Source organism: Protopterus annectens, chromosome 5.part0 (assembly GCF_019279795.1).
Source record: "Protopterus annectens isolate FY-2018-M chromosome 5.part0, PAN1.0, whole genome shotgun sequence".
NCBI lineage: Eukaryota > Metazoa > Chordata > Ceratodontiformes > Protopteridae > Protopterus > Protopterus annectens.
Genome location: NC_056735.1, coordinates 1,153,373,066 through 1,153,387,980, shown reverse-complemented (window position 1 = coordinate 1,153,387,980; position 14,915 = coordinate 1,153,373,066).

Below are 14,915 nucleotides of genomic sequence, written 5' to 3'. Positions count from 1 at the left end.
TGTAATGGCACCATCACAATAGGGATGGGGTGGGGGGATACATACTCCAAAGTGCCATACGAGTACAAATGTTGCTATGGAGACCAGAGGTGGGGGATATAATAAACACCAAAAAATACTCTTCAAACTACCCTAAAACACAGAACAGCATAACAGTGATGGGGGAACTGTCAGCACTCTCTAAAGTGCTGCAATAGTATCAACCAAAGTGTGATGATGTGAGGTATTGCCAGCTATGCCAGGGGAAGTAGGGCAGTGGATGTGTAACATATGCCAGCACAAATAGCAGGAATTTTGTAAAGAATTATATGTCATTTGTATATCTAACTGATTTGAACAGATGCTTATGTTGAAAATGTATTTGCAAAGTTGCTTGTGTTAAAAATGCATGAATAGTGTGTCCTGCTGGACAGAGGAAGAAATATACATGTATTATTATAACTGTTGAAATGTATATATTGTAACAAAGGATACTGGAAGAGAAGGAGTTAATTACAGTCCAGCTGCAGCTAACTTTGAAAAATAGTTTGACATTAAATTACCTGGTTTAGGCCATAAGGATTGTATCTCACAGTTCCCAATGTAGCCAGAGACATAAGGTCTGTACTAGGAAGATTTCTGTATTGTCTTTTGAGTGAACTAATTGCTGCTCTGGAAGAGTAGAAGTGTTTTATGGTTTTATGGCTTCCAGAAGCTTCAACAGATCTTAGCAAATTCTATGTGTGTGTGTATTATTTGCACATAGGTGCTAAATCCTGGCAGCTTCTAGCCAAGGGGTAGCATGCGAACCAGAAGTCAAATGACCAGATGTATGCAATGTCATTCTGTAATCTATCACTAAAAATGATGTTTTAATACTAGCTAAGACTGAAGTCTCAAGGCACTCTGTTTTTGGAACCTGACAAAGAAGGAGGGCCACTCATCTACTTCATCCTGTCTTGCTCTAGTAAGTGACTAGGGAATAGTAATTCTTTAGATCAGTCAGGAAAATATAGCAAGATTAGTTAAGTACTTTTTTTTCCTGTATCTGTGTGAATCGATTCGTCTGTGTTATTTTAATATTTCCATGATTGAAACTCTGGTGTTTATTGTCAACAGATATTAAGTATCTTCATGTTCTTTTATTATTTATTATTAAATATATTTAAACTTTTCACTGTGGCTGGTCCTTTATAGACTATTTAACCTTTTCATATCTATTTGTTGACTCCTGACAGCCTTACTAAATTGGTCAAAACACTGCCATTTATACTAATATTAATTTCACTTGGTATAATTGGGTACCCTTGTAAGAGCCTTAGAGTGGCTAGCTTTAGAGTGTCTGGTGGCAGTAACTACCTTTTAGTCTGGACAGAAAGGGCATAGCTAGTAAATCTGTACCAGCCTTTCCCAGGTGTGTGTGTGTGTGTTTGTGCATGTGTGTGTGTGTGTGTGTGTGTGTGTGTGTGTGTGTGTGTGTGTGTGTGTGTGTGTGTGTGAAAATCAAATCTCAAAGAGTGCGTGTGTAAGCTACTTGGAGTAGAGACATGAAGGGACATCACACATAGTATGGAGATCAAGAGTGGAAGAAATACCAGACACCAGATATTACTTTAAGTGATGTGATGGCACCAAAGTTTTAATGAGGACTGAGGGGTAACATCATAATGGGCACTGCAGTGAGGGGATCCACTAGGCCACCAGGATCTCATACATACTTGCTGTAATGGCAGAAAAGTATTACAGGGGTGTAGGAAACCACAAGTGGGTAGTAGGGACAGGCATAGGGATGGAGGATGGTGGTGGTGGTGGTGTGTGTGTGTATGTGTGTGTGTGTGATTGTGTGTGTGTGTGTGTGTGTGTGTGTGTGTGTGTGTGTGTGTGTGTGTGTGTGTGTGCGCGTGTATAATGAGGTCTTACCTCATTGCAGCTAACAAGTTTCTTACTCACAAGTGGGCATGTCGCACTGGAAGTGTCTTTCTAAGATGACCCATACATTTTCAGTCATATGTCCATCAGTTTCCCTCTCACATTTATTTCAAGTAGATTTGAAAACAAAACATATTATAATGGATTTTTAAATCCATGTAGAAAAAAAATACAAAATATGTGGATATAAAATTGTCCCACAAAATGTAATTCTTTGTAGGCTTAACATTTCTGAAAAATAATTTCATTGTGAAAATGCACATATGTACATGTGTAAACTAATTTGATTGTAGTCCTAATATATAATTTCTGACTGGCAATAATTTTAACTCATTTGAAAATGTACTATGAATTACCAATGCATTTTCGTTGCTCTCCTTTCCAGGAATGAAGGTTTCCATTCAATTGTCTATAACCTATCTAGTGTCAAAATTCCTTGTTATACTCAAGACGATTTATTCCTTGTGGATTGTGATGTAAACATATTAAACAGTACACTGCAGATTCCTGATATAGTAGCTTTTAATTAAGATTATGATATGTTGTACAAGTTATTTAATTCCATATGTAGCAGATTAGCGATTTCTGTTTAGCCAGGAGTGAAACCTAAATCTTCTGAATAGAGTATCATTTGCTTGGTCATTATTCAAACAATACACCCAGTTACATATTTAAGGATGCCAGGCTAGTGTTAACAACATTAGCCCAGCTCCTAACTGTACCATAGAAAAATACATACAAAATACATTTAAAGAGACTGATACCCGTTATATAACAATCTAAAATAACTACATGTTCATCAATATCTTGAAAAGGATAACTATCCATTCTTTTCATATTTTCATAGTAACAAATATACAAAGCTATTGTGCTACTAAGCTACTACATGTTTGATGCTCAACATCATATATGGTTTATAATGTTAGTATGGTCAGATGAAATACTAATGAATGCTCTCACCTATGTTTTGTAGTGTGTGTGTGTGTGTGTGTGTGTGTGTGTGTGTGTGTGTGTGTGTGTGTGTGTGTGTGTGTTTAGTGTTAATGCTGTTACAACATCATGCTTGAAGAATTATTTTTAAATAACGTGACATAAAATGACAATAAAAATATAATTTCTCTTTTGCATTTAAAGCTACAAAAACAATGTCAATAGCAGGCAGTCATCCTTCCTGAACAATTGTTAGCAGTAAAGAAATATTTTCTACATAATGCAGAGTGAGGTGGAACTGTGGACTGCCCCCTTCACAATCTGTCATCATGGATCAATTTTTTTTCAGCCATTCATCTTGATCACGTCAGTCGCCCTGCTAGACAGGGGTCCAGGGAAGTAAATAGTGTGGGAAGAAATAGCCAGGGAATTGTTATGGTTAGGCTTGTATAGGCCCTAAGGCCGATAGCCTAGTACCAACCTATGAACCTATGAACCTATGAACATCATCCAACATGCTGGTATGATGGGTAAAATTTCACAGTTTAACATAAACCGATATGAAGTCTACTGGATAACCAGCTGACTCTCTGACAGACTCCACTCTGTTAAGGTAGGGGTGCTTCCTCTAACTTGAGCATTATCAACTGTAGGGTTCCACAAGGCTCTGTCCGAGGACCCTGTTATTTAGCATCTACTTCTCAGAACAGAAAGCTGATGTCAAGAGACTGGGGATAACTTTGCTTATGACTGTAAACTGGATGCAGTTATTGAACACCCCTCAGACTATGCGATAGACCAATGCATGGTGTCTCAGTCATGGGATTAGTTTAATGTAAAAAAAAAAGCAGTTTAGTTACCCTTGGGAAAGGCATCATATCATACTCTCCCCATCTTGCTTGTATACCTCTCAAAACAAATACAATTATGGAGGACTTGGGTACCTGTGTTGATAATTTTTCTTCATATCACACTGCCTTGGTTGTCGTTTAGAAGTCCTTCTGCCTTAGCTGATCTATAGGGAGTACCTCTTTTGAGACCCGTGCAGTCCTGGCTCATTTATACACTCTTCCATTATTATCTCTATCATTCAGTATAGTGCCCCTTCTGGAATGTACCTCACAAAGTATTTTGACCACCTTGAAAGAACTCCAAGGTTTCTACGAGAAGATTTCTGGATTGCACAGTCTAAGCAACCTCAAAAGACTAAAAACTCTGTCTCTCTATTTTGTGTCACATATACTTCTGAAGAGCTATTTCTGTTAAGCTTTCTGAACACTGAAAGTCTCTAATTGTTTCTCTTCCCCTCATATTCACAAAATCAACAGTCTTTCTATCACTCATGTCAAAGACCTCAGTCTGCACTACAATATTACTAGCACCTGCTGGCATGACAGATCTATAACCCTGTGCTTTTTCTGCTTTGGAACAAACATCAAGTAAAATAATACCCTATTTGCTTTCAAAACTAGACTTGGCAATTGCATGGAAGACTAAAGTCATGCCTGAGGTTTGTGGAAGTAAATGTCTAATGAGGTGTAAGTAATATACTCTCAATGCCGTGTAGTGTTGTTGCAGCTAAGGTTTATGAAGACCCTTCAGTCCTAAATTTACTAGGACTCTCTGACATAGCTCTCAAATGTCCAGATTTTTGACTCATATTTTTGGTCCGTTTCTCATAAAATTTTAGTTTTCTGGTAAATCCGTGGCAAATAATTGAGGACTGAAGTCAGAAAACAATGGCAGACATTTGATTTTCAGACTTCATGTCCATCATAAAAGTCATGCTAATGCAAAACCAAATGGTTTATCTACTTTCTAAGTTTGTAAGAGCAATATTTAAAAAGTGTCCCTATTTTTGTGCATTTGTCCCCCCCCCCCCCATTATTTGTGGCTTTGTCTAAATTTCTTGATCTAAAAAAGAGGTTGAGAGGCATATCAGTTCATAAAATAATGGGATAGTCTCCTGAATATCTTTCTAAACTGGACCTCAGTCACTTCACCATCAGCATCTGTGCTTCAACACTCCCAGTATCCAATGATCTGATGGAAAGACCACTATGGTCAAGCACCAGCTGGTTAAATAGTTGTGAGGGGAATTCTCCATCTTGTACCATCACTGAATAACTCATTGCCACACTACAATTTAGATTTTGTGACAGACTAACTGAAGTCTCCACCCTATCATAGGCCTGTTTCAGTAGGCATGTCTTAGAAAACACTGTTTTGGGCAGCCGTCACCTCTGCTCATTGTAGTACTTAAATTCAGGCTCTTAAGTCCAGTGGAACATATGTGGTCTTCCACAAATACTGGATATCTTTTAGGCTGAATCCTCATTTTCTTCCCAAGGTTATACCTAGGCTTTCACTTTATCAGTCCATGCATGTTCCAGTATTTTAGGATTGCATACATTTCAGAGGACTTTCTGTGAATGCCGGAAGACAGAATATATGAATGTCACCTTCCTTTTTCATAGTAAGAGCGTGTCAGTGACAAAGCAGATGGTGTACATCCAGCTTGCACACAGTATAATCTTTTATTAATGAAAAGCTGATATCTCCTCATCAGTTTGGTAAAAGGGCATGACTTCTTCTGCTGATTATGTCAAAGACATGTCCACGTGAACACTTGCATATTAATCACTTGATAACTGGAAAACACCTCCACTTAGCAGTATCATTTGGACATCCTGTGCAGAATTAGATTGATCTTTGGAAGTTCAGTGCTTAATGAGATTTGTTCTCAGCTTAAGATTTGACTACCCTGCTTAGGTCCGGGGACAGTGCATTGGATTCTACTCAAGGGTTATGCAGAGGGCCCCCTTGAAGTAAGGTATAAGAGATGTAACTATTCTCCATATAAGCTCTTCTGCAGTGGTTCTGTTTTGTGTTGTTGCACTGACTTTCTATAAGTAACTAGCAAGCATCTAATTCTTATTTCTTTGTACTTTAGTATGCATGCCTGCAAATGTGTTGCAGTTATAGCTGTGGCCAACAAGATCATCTATGTTTACAAAATAAACTATAACTAACTAACTAACTAACTAACTAACTAACTAACTAACTAACTGACTGACTGACTGACTGACTGACTAACTGACTAACTGACTAACTAACTAACTAACTAATTAAACACCCAACCACTTTTCCTGTTTTTGTCTTCCATCCAACATTAAAGTTCATAACTAATGGCTAGTATCTGATCCTATCCACTATAATCTGTAAGTACAAGACAGTGAGCCAAATGGAAAACAAATTACCCCAGATAAGTGGTCTGTGTTGACTAGGCTGTTAAACTGGCACCTTAACTGCGAGTGTAAAGGCCCATCTCCTCCCCAAAGCTGGTTTTCAGTCAAAGGAATAACTGCTCATAACAGCATGTCATTCAGAAACAAGCCTGTATAGTCGCTGAGTTGCCACTACAATTGGTCAGCAAAACTGAAGCTCCATACAGGAATGCCAGACACTGATGCAGATATGCCAAAAATCTCCTGATGGAGAACAATGTAGAAACAATGCACAGAAAAAAAATCCATACTGTAGTTTCTGAAGGCTGAACAGATATTCAGCACCACAGTAGATCTTCTACGGAAAGATTCCTGCCATATTGTGGATACCATCCCATCCCCCCCCAAGACCTAAGTTTGGATTTGTGTTCTTTCCTTTAATAAACTAATTGATGTAAACTGTATTCAGTTACAACAAACTAATGTTGTTGCAATTATATCCTATATTACAGTCAAATATTGCTATAATTTGCAAGTTTCTTGCTATATGAACTAAAGATGACATAGGGTAACTGAATCATAGATGTCATGGAGTTATTGAACTAAAGATGGCATGGAGTAATTGCTTTTATATAGAGTGTGAAGGGTTGCTGCATAATGCTTTGAAACCAAATTTTGCTAAATACAGATGCTAAGTATCTATTGCATAAAAATACACACTGATGTACTCATAACATCTAAACAGAAATACCCAGATGGAAGTTTGTTTTGTGCAATGACAGCAATCACAAAATTAAACAAAGCATGTTTGTAGAGGTGGGGATCCAAACATCCCTTCACTCCCACCTTCTTGCTTTGTTATTTTCACTTTGAGGTTGCATCAACATATAGGAAGAGTGATCATTATTTTTTTATATATTTTGTTTATTTATTTATCCTTTGTTGACTGGATTAGGCCCTCATGTATAGTGATGTCTTTTCAGGGAAGACCCAAGGTGGTATTTATACTACTATTTATACTACATTAAGAAAAAAAGTGTCATTCTCTGTGACACTGTGATCCCAATCACTGCATTACAGTATGTAGTGAACAAATGACTATGGGTAAACATAGCCTGAAGCAAACGTGCTTGATCAAATAAAAATAAATGTCAGTGAATCAAGAAGCTGAAGGTAACCTGATGCAAAGCAAATGATACAGCAGGGGAAATTAAAAGGTGAATATCACCTTCATGCTGAGGACCACTGACTGCTTGAGAAGCAGACCAGACAATGATTAACGATAACTGAATAGAAACACATTTATTGTAATACTATTGCAAGAGTGTGTGTGTCTCTTTCTCTGTCAAAGAATGTCTGTTATGTTGAGTACCACATACACAGATGTAGTATTATGGACAAAGCTAATTCATTTATATTGATGGCAATGTAGACAGATTTTTGGTGCATTTTTGCAGAATACTAAACAATATGTACTTGTGTCACATTAACTTTCTCTGGATGTTTTTTGGGCATCAGAAATCTAACCCACCTGACTTTCCCTCATTGCCAACAACATTAAGTTGTTATCCTATAGCTAGTGGAGTACAGGGATAGAGGGATAGAACCCTTAATTTCAATTACTAGTTCAGGTGCATGACAACACAGACAGGCTAGGTTGGATGTACCTATCCTGGAGATGGAAGGCATGTAAGTGCCCAGGGGCACATGTGCTTTTACTGGATTGCCCTGCTGGAGACTGGATAAACTGCCACACTGTGCCTTATGTAGTGGGGCATCCTTCTGACAACAAGTCTTTTGTGGAATTGAGGGGAAGTAGATCTCTGATATACCTTGCACATCCTACGCAAGGACTGCCATTGTGTAAGTGCAGGGGGTAGGCTTAAAGGCAGAAAACTCCAAACCAACCCTGATAGCTGTATTATGATGTGCCCTCTCTTTCAACACTTACCCCAGTGATTGGGATCAAATGAACTAAATGGCTGAGTGAGGGCAGTAAGGCAAAATTTACCAGAAAAGATATGAGCCCATAAAGTCAATGACCACACCAGGACTAGGATACTGCCTGAAGTAGTAGAAGAGAGAAACTGCATGAAGAGAAATGTTGCAAATGTTTCAAGCAAATGACTGCTTGAGCAGACCAGCTATGCTGTAAAACTGACAATAATCAAAACAAGATGCCCAAGCCTGTGTCTCATACTGCTTGTTCCAGGTCATGAAGAACATGTTGAACTACAGATTTGCAGACAGAAGGAAACTAACCTGAATTAAGCATGGAACTCTCTTCTCTCCTGTCATCAGTTATTCCATACTCTCTCACCAGCTAATCCCATGATCCCAGTCCAGTCTCCATCTCATAGGGTCATAGGAGGTTACTAAGCTATCGGTCCTAGGGCCGTTATGAGCCTAGCCACGTTTTACCCTTGTTCCCCCATAGACTGAGAGAAATAGCCTATATTAGTGTGTGAATTTATGATCAGCACCACCTGCTCCAATTGAAAAGAGATATAGGTGAAACCCCCAGGGTGAATTTACAGTTTCCCATCTATTTGTCCAAGTTACACTTAAATAGGGTCATTGAGAAGCTCTGTTTAACTTGAATTGGGAGTTTGTGCCAGAGGAGTGGCAGCCTGTAGGAGGCATATCTGTTTCTCCAGTAGTAAGTCCTGGTATATGTTGCAGGCTAGGACATAACTCTCAACTGTACAGATTTTCGCAAAAATGCCCAGATTTCTGCCTCATATTTTTGGTCCTTTTTTCATAAAAGTGTGTTTTTTCTGGCAAATTAGTGGCAAATCATTAAAGACTGAAGTTAGAAAATAATGACAAAAGTTGAGTTTCAGACTTCATACCCTTCAGAAGATTTGTGCTAATGCAAAACCTGTTATTCCATCAACTTTCTAAGTTTCTAAGAGCAATATTTAAAAAAATGTCTGAATTTTTGGGCCTTTGTCTCACTTTTATTTATGGCTTTGTCCAGATTCCTTGTTCTAAGAGGTGGAGAGGTAAGGGTTAAGGTCTCTAGAGTGACCAAATCTTTTCCCATTAGATTTTCAGATGTGTAGCATTTCCATTAAGGCAGAGTCCAAGACTATTCTGTAGGCCAGGCACAAGTCTCCTCTAAGCAGTCTGTACAATATAGAATATAGTGACAGTGCCTTCAGTCTGTTCTTGTAGGTCATATAATGAAGGCCTTGAATTTTCTTGGTGAGAAACTCTGAGGTCTGTCCAGCTGCTGAATGTGCCTGGTGAGGTATATACAGAAGAAAGAATTGTACTCTACCTTTGGTCTGATGAGGCACAAGTACAGAGGAGTTGTAACCTCCTTCATTTTGGATGTTTTTCCCCTACTTATGAGATGGGCAACATAGAAGGCCTTCCTCACCACTGTGGACACATGATGATGGAAGTTAAGGCTGCTATCAACCTGCGTTCCCAAGTCTCTCACCACTGGGCTTGAACTTCGGGGGTATTGTTAATGTTGTAATTTGCTGGGACTTCACATTTACTGAAGGGGATGATAATACAGTTTTTGTGTTAAGTTTATGTCCGTGGCTTTGGCACCAATAATTTTTCTGTGTAAGCCCATTTTGTAGTACGGTGACATCATTTGTGAAGAACAGAGCATGCTCTGTTGTAACTTTAAAAAGCATTTCAAAGTGAGGGCAACATGCGTATAAATAGAGAGTACGTGCAGGCAGCAGTGCCATTTTGAGTGAACAGCCAGAGTGTTAACATGTATGAGTGCACTAGTCATTCTGTTTATAAGTTTATTTAAGTTTAAGTTACTAAGCCTTAATCCTGATGTGTTTGTATGCAATAAAGCTGCTTGAGCAGAACCCACAGCCTGCTTGTCTGTTTTATCCTGACTAGATGAGGGACATGGTGTCAGAAGCGGTGTATCTGAATAACATGGTATTAGGAGTGGCATGCCTGAATGACATGGTGCCAAAACCCATGATGTCTGAGCAACAAGAAACCAGATTCCTTGTCCCAACCTGTCCAAATGATTAAAAAAGGTCAGAAATGAATTTCAGGTAATTAAAACTCGCATAAATGATTTATTTCATAAAGAAAATGATACAAAGCATTCACAAAGCACAACATGCATTATTAATCAAACAAAAAGCACAAAATGCATTTTTAATTAAGTGAAATGTTCAAAATCATGATATTTGATACAATTATTTGAAATGGGCAGCTGCGGTGTTGCAGCGGTTAACAATGCCACCTCTCAGAAAGAGGTTCTCTGGCTCAATCTTCGGCTGGGGTGCCTTATGTGCGGAGTCTGCATGTCCTCTCTGTGATCGCGTGGGTTTCCTCCGGGTGCTCCGGTTTCCTCCCACATCCCAAAGACATGCTGCAGGTGGATTGGACACTCTAAATTGGCCCTAGGCATGAGTGCGTGCATGTGTGTGCCTTCTGTGGAAGGTTGGGCGCTGGGCTGGCAACTCAACACTGTAAAACTCCACTGCCAATTATGAGCCAACAGGTGATCTGCTGTGGCGACCCTTAGCCGGAAAAAGCCGAAAGAAGAAGAAGATAAAATTATTCGACATACTTATGAGAGTGTTCAGAGTTACTTCTGATTTGCATAATGAGCATGTTAAAAGTAAAACAAGCACAAGAAAAGTATAACGAGCATGATAGAAGTCAAACAAGCATAATGAGTACAATAAAAGGGCAAAATGGGCATGGAAAAGCAAAGTGACTGCATTTTTTAGTAAACAACCACATTTTTTGATATGAGCTACTATTTCACATTGACTAAATCTATTTTAAGTATAAATAGAGTTGCTTGAGTGTGCAAAGTGTTTGCAGTGTGTGGCTTATTACAGTATAATTATTTGAAAAGTTTACTGTGTGCAAAGTACAGTTCATTTGCAAACTGCAGTCATTTTGAAATGTTTCTTACACTGATATGGTTGGTTTCACAAAGTACAGTGATTTCAAAGTGTTCTTGTGCTATGAAGACTTATTGCACAAAGTGCAGTTATTTTGAAGAGTCTGTTGTGTTGTTGAGCATAATTACAAGTTTCTGGCATAAATTTCTGACACATATATGTGTGTATGTTCGTACATAATTCCAAGGGTCTTTTATTACTGTGTGTTGACATGGCAGAGGCATTTCACAGACCTATTCCACTTGCATTTGATCACAATATTGCACAGAATTGGACAGAATTTGAGCAGGAATACTATATTTTCATACAAGCAGCTTTTTCTGATAAAGATGCACATATGAGGGCATTCATTCTGCTTAATCTAGCGAGGTCAGAAGCCATTGAAAGAGAGTGTTCATTTGTGTATGCACCAGCAGTATTTGTAGGAGAAGGGGAAAACTGTCATATTGTTGTTCAAGCTGAATCAAGGGAGGACCCTGAGTGCTTGAAACATAAATTTAGAGAAATGTGTAACCCCCCCAGACAAATGTTACAGTGGAGAGGCACTTATTTTGTACAAGAGACCAAAAGCCAGGAGAAACTTTTGCAGCTTACATTACTGACTAGAGCAACAATGCTAAAATGTGCAGATTTGGTGATTTGAAAAAAATGAGTTGATAAAGGACAGGCTTGTGTGCAATGATAATAATGCTCCAGTGAGAAATATTTTGCTTGAGATGGTGATTAAATGTTCAGCAAAGCCACAGAGATTTGTCAGATACATAAGCTGACAGAAAGGCCACAGATATGTTTGCAAGTGATAAGAGCATGGTTTTAGCAGCCTCTAGAGCAAATGTAGACCGCATGCAGCACATGGCTAACGGAAACAGGCCTAAGCACATGGCAGATGCAGCTCCTGCAGGATTTCCAGGGAGAGCCTGTACCTTTCCAGCAAGTTCTAAGACTAGTTCAGTAAAACAGAGATGCTCAGTGCAGCACAAGGGTGATTCAGCAAAACTCAAGTCTCAATGTTAACTATTGTAATTGTGGTGCCAATCACGAGTCCAAAAGAGAAAAGTGCTTAGCATTTGGTCAGCAATGCCACAAGTGTAAAAAATGGAAACACTTTCAAAAGTTTTGTAAATCAAGCAAGTCTCATTTATTTATTAAGAAAGGTCACTCAAAAAAGCAAGTTGATCATATAGAAAGCTGCAACTCTACTTTCTTTGTAGATGGTGTATCAGTGGTTGGTGAAAAGGTTAATACAGTAGATTTGTTTTGCAAAAAATGATGTGTTTTGTGCTGTACTGATTAATGGCAAACCCACAGAGCTCAAAGTGGACACTGGTTCAAAGTGCAATGTTATGTCAGCAGAAACATTTGCTAGAGTAACAGCTGTTGAATGACTTAATTTGGCCAATTGTGTGAAGCTTGTTGCTTATGGAGGTGAGGAGATTCAAACTGAATGCTCAGTAGTGCTTTCATGCTAAACAGCTGGGAACAGTTACAGCTTGCAATTTTATGTAGTCAAAAGACCTGTGCAGTCATTATTAGGTCTCAGAGACAGTTTAAAAATGAAACTGCTTTCTTTTACCAAAGAAGTCCATCATGTAAGCACATGTCCTAGTTCCAGTTTCACTGATGCTATTTTCTCCGAGTATGCTGATATTTTCAAAGACAACTAGGTAAACTTCCAGTTGTGTACTCCATGAAATTAGACCCAGAGTTCAGTCCAGTGGTCAGACCAGTGAGAAGAGTTCCAATAGCTATGCAGGACAAAGTCCAGTTAGATAAAATGATGCAGCAAGGTGTGATTTATCCATTTACAGAACCAACTGAATGGGTGTCTTCCATGGTAACCTCTCATAAGAAAATCTCAGATGAAATCAGAATATGTATTGATCCAAGATACTTAAACAAAGCATTAAAGAGGCCCTACCATCCTATGTGTACAGTCAAGGAAGTGGTACCCTCATGCCAAATGCCACTGTTTTCTGTCTTGGATGCAAAGAGTTCATTTTGTTAAGTGATGCTTGATCACAAATCTTCACTACTGACTACATTCAGTACACCTTTGGTTAGGTACAGATTTCTCAGAATGCCTTTTAGAATAAATTCTGTCATTGAAGTCTTTCAGAGTGCAATGGAGCTAATTTTTTCAGGCTGTCCATGTGCTGTAATAGTAGTTGATTTACTAGTTAGAGGCAATGGTGAAGCAGAGCATGACAGAAACCTCAGGAAAGTTATGAAAAGAGCACGTGAAGTGAATATAAAGCTCACTCCTCTGAAATGTAAATTCAGGCTATCAGAAGTTACTTATGTCGGTCATTTATTTACCAATTCAGGATTACAACCAGATCATTCCAAACAAACAGCCATTCTTGAAATGCCAGCTCCAGACAGTTTCCAAGCCTTACAGCATTTTCTTGGTATGGTTAACTATTTGGGCAAGTTTATACCAGGCGTTAGTGAATTATTAGAACCCTAAAGAGAGCTGACATGCAAAAATGATACCTGGTCATAGTTGGAACAATACCAGAGAGCATTTGATGACCTGAAACAGAAAATTGCCAGTCCACCAACATTAAGATACTATGATGTCCACAAACTAGTAATTAATTCCTATGATTCTTCAAATTCGGTCTTAGTGCAGTTATTCTTCAAGAGGGCAGACCTGTAGCCTATGTGTCTAGAACTCATACACAAACTGAGATGCAGTATGCTGAGACTGAGAAGGAACGTCTGACAATTGTGTTTGCATGTTTGAAGTTCCATGATTATATTTATGGCCGAGCTATCCAGACTGAGACTGATCATCAGCCTCTAGTCAGTATTTTAAAGAAGCCTATGCATACAGCTCCAGCAAGACTACAATGAATGATGCTCATATTACAAAAGTACAACTTTTATATACAAAAGGCAAACTTCTTTATCTGGCTGATACCTTATCTAGATTGCCCAGAAATACTACAGAACAGCTTGATGCAGAGTGACAAAGGCCTTGTCTAAGTCGAGATAGACAATATGCACTGTTTTGCCTTCATCCAAGGCTTTGGTGACATTTTCAAAGAAGTCCAACAGGTTTAACAAGCATGATTTGCCTTTAACGAAACCATATTGGGTATGGTCAAGAGTGTGAAGGTCTCCTATATCCTTGTTGATTAGGTCCATGATGATTCTTTCCATGGCCTTACATATAAGGCTGGTTAGGCTTATGGGTCAATAATTCCCAGAGTCAGTCGAGGGACCACTTTGTGCAAAGGAATCACAGTTGCAGTTTTCCATTTGGATGGGACAAAGCCAGTACTTAGACTGTGGTTGAAGAGAGTAACCAATGGTTCCACAAGCTTCTGTTTTAGACCATTTAATAAGCAGCCTGGGATGCTTTCTGGTTCCATAGAGGCTGTGTTTTTGGCCTTGGAGAAGGTGGTTATGACCTGCTCATTGAAGATACTAGGTAGAGGACTGGTGACAGGTATATTTTGGGTATGATTGGTGGGGACAGTGGAGTGAAGCTTTTTGCTGAACCTGTCTGCTAGCAGGTTGGCAATTTTCTCCAGTTCTGTATGAATGCTACTGTCCACTACTAGTTCAGTACAAATCTGAGCCTTACCTTTAAGATGTAGTTATAGAATGCCTTGTGATTATTCTTAGTCAGGGATGCTAATTTGGTTCCCTAGTTAGTTTTGGAGGACTTAAGATATCTAATTTGCTTTTTCAAGCTGTGGAGGGTGTCTTTCCTCTGCTGAGACCTTTTCTTCTTGTTCTTTGTTAGCAATTTCTTTTTCTTGTTGTGTAACCTATTTATGTTGGATGTCCACTGGGGTAGTTTGCTTTCATGAGGATCCTAATTTAATCTGTTTAGGTATGGCCGAATCTATACACTCATATAGATGTTTATACAAGGCATTAGTGTACTCCTCAGTATGGGAGACACTGCTGTTGGTGGTGAGATTTGAAACTATTT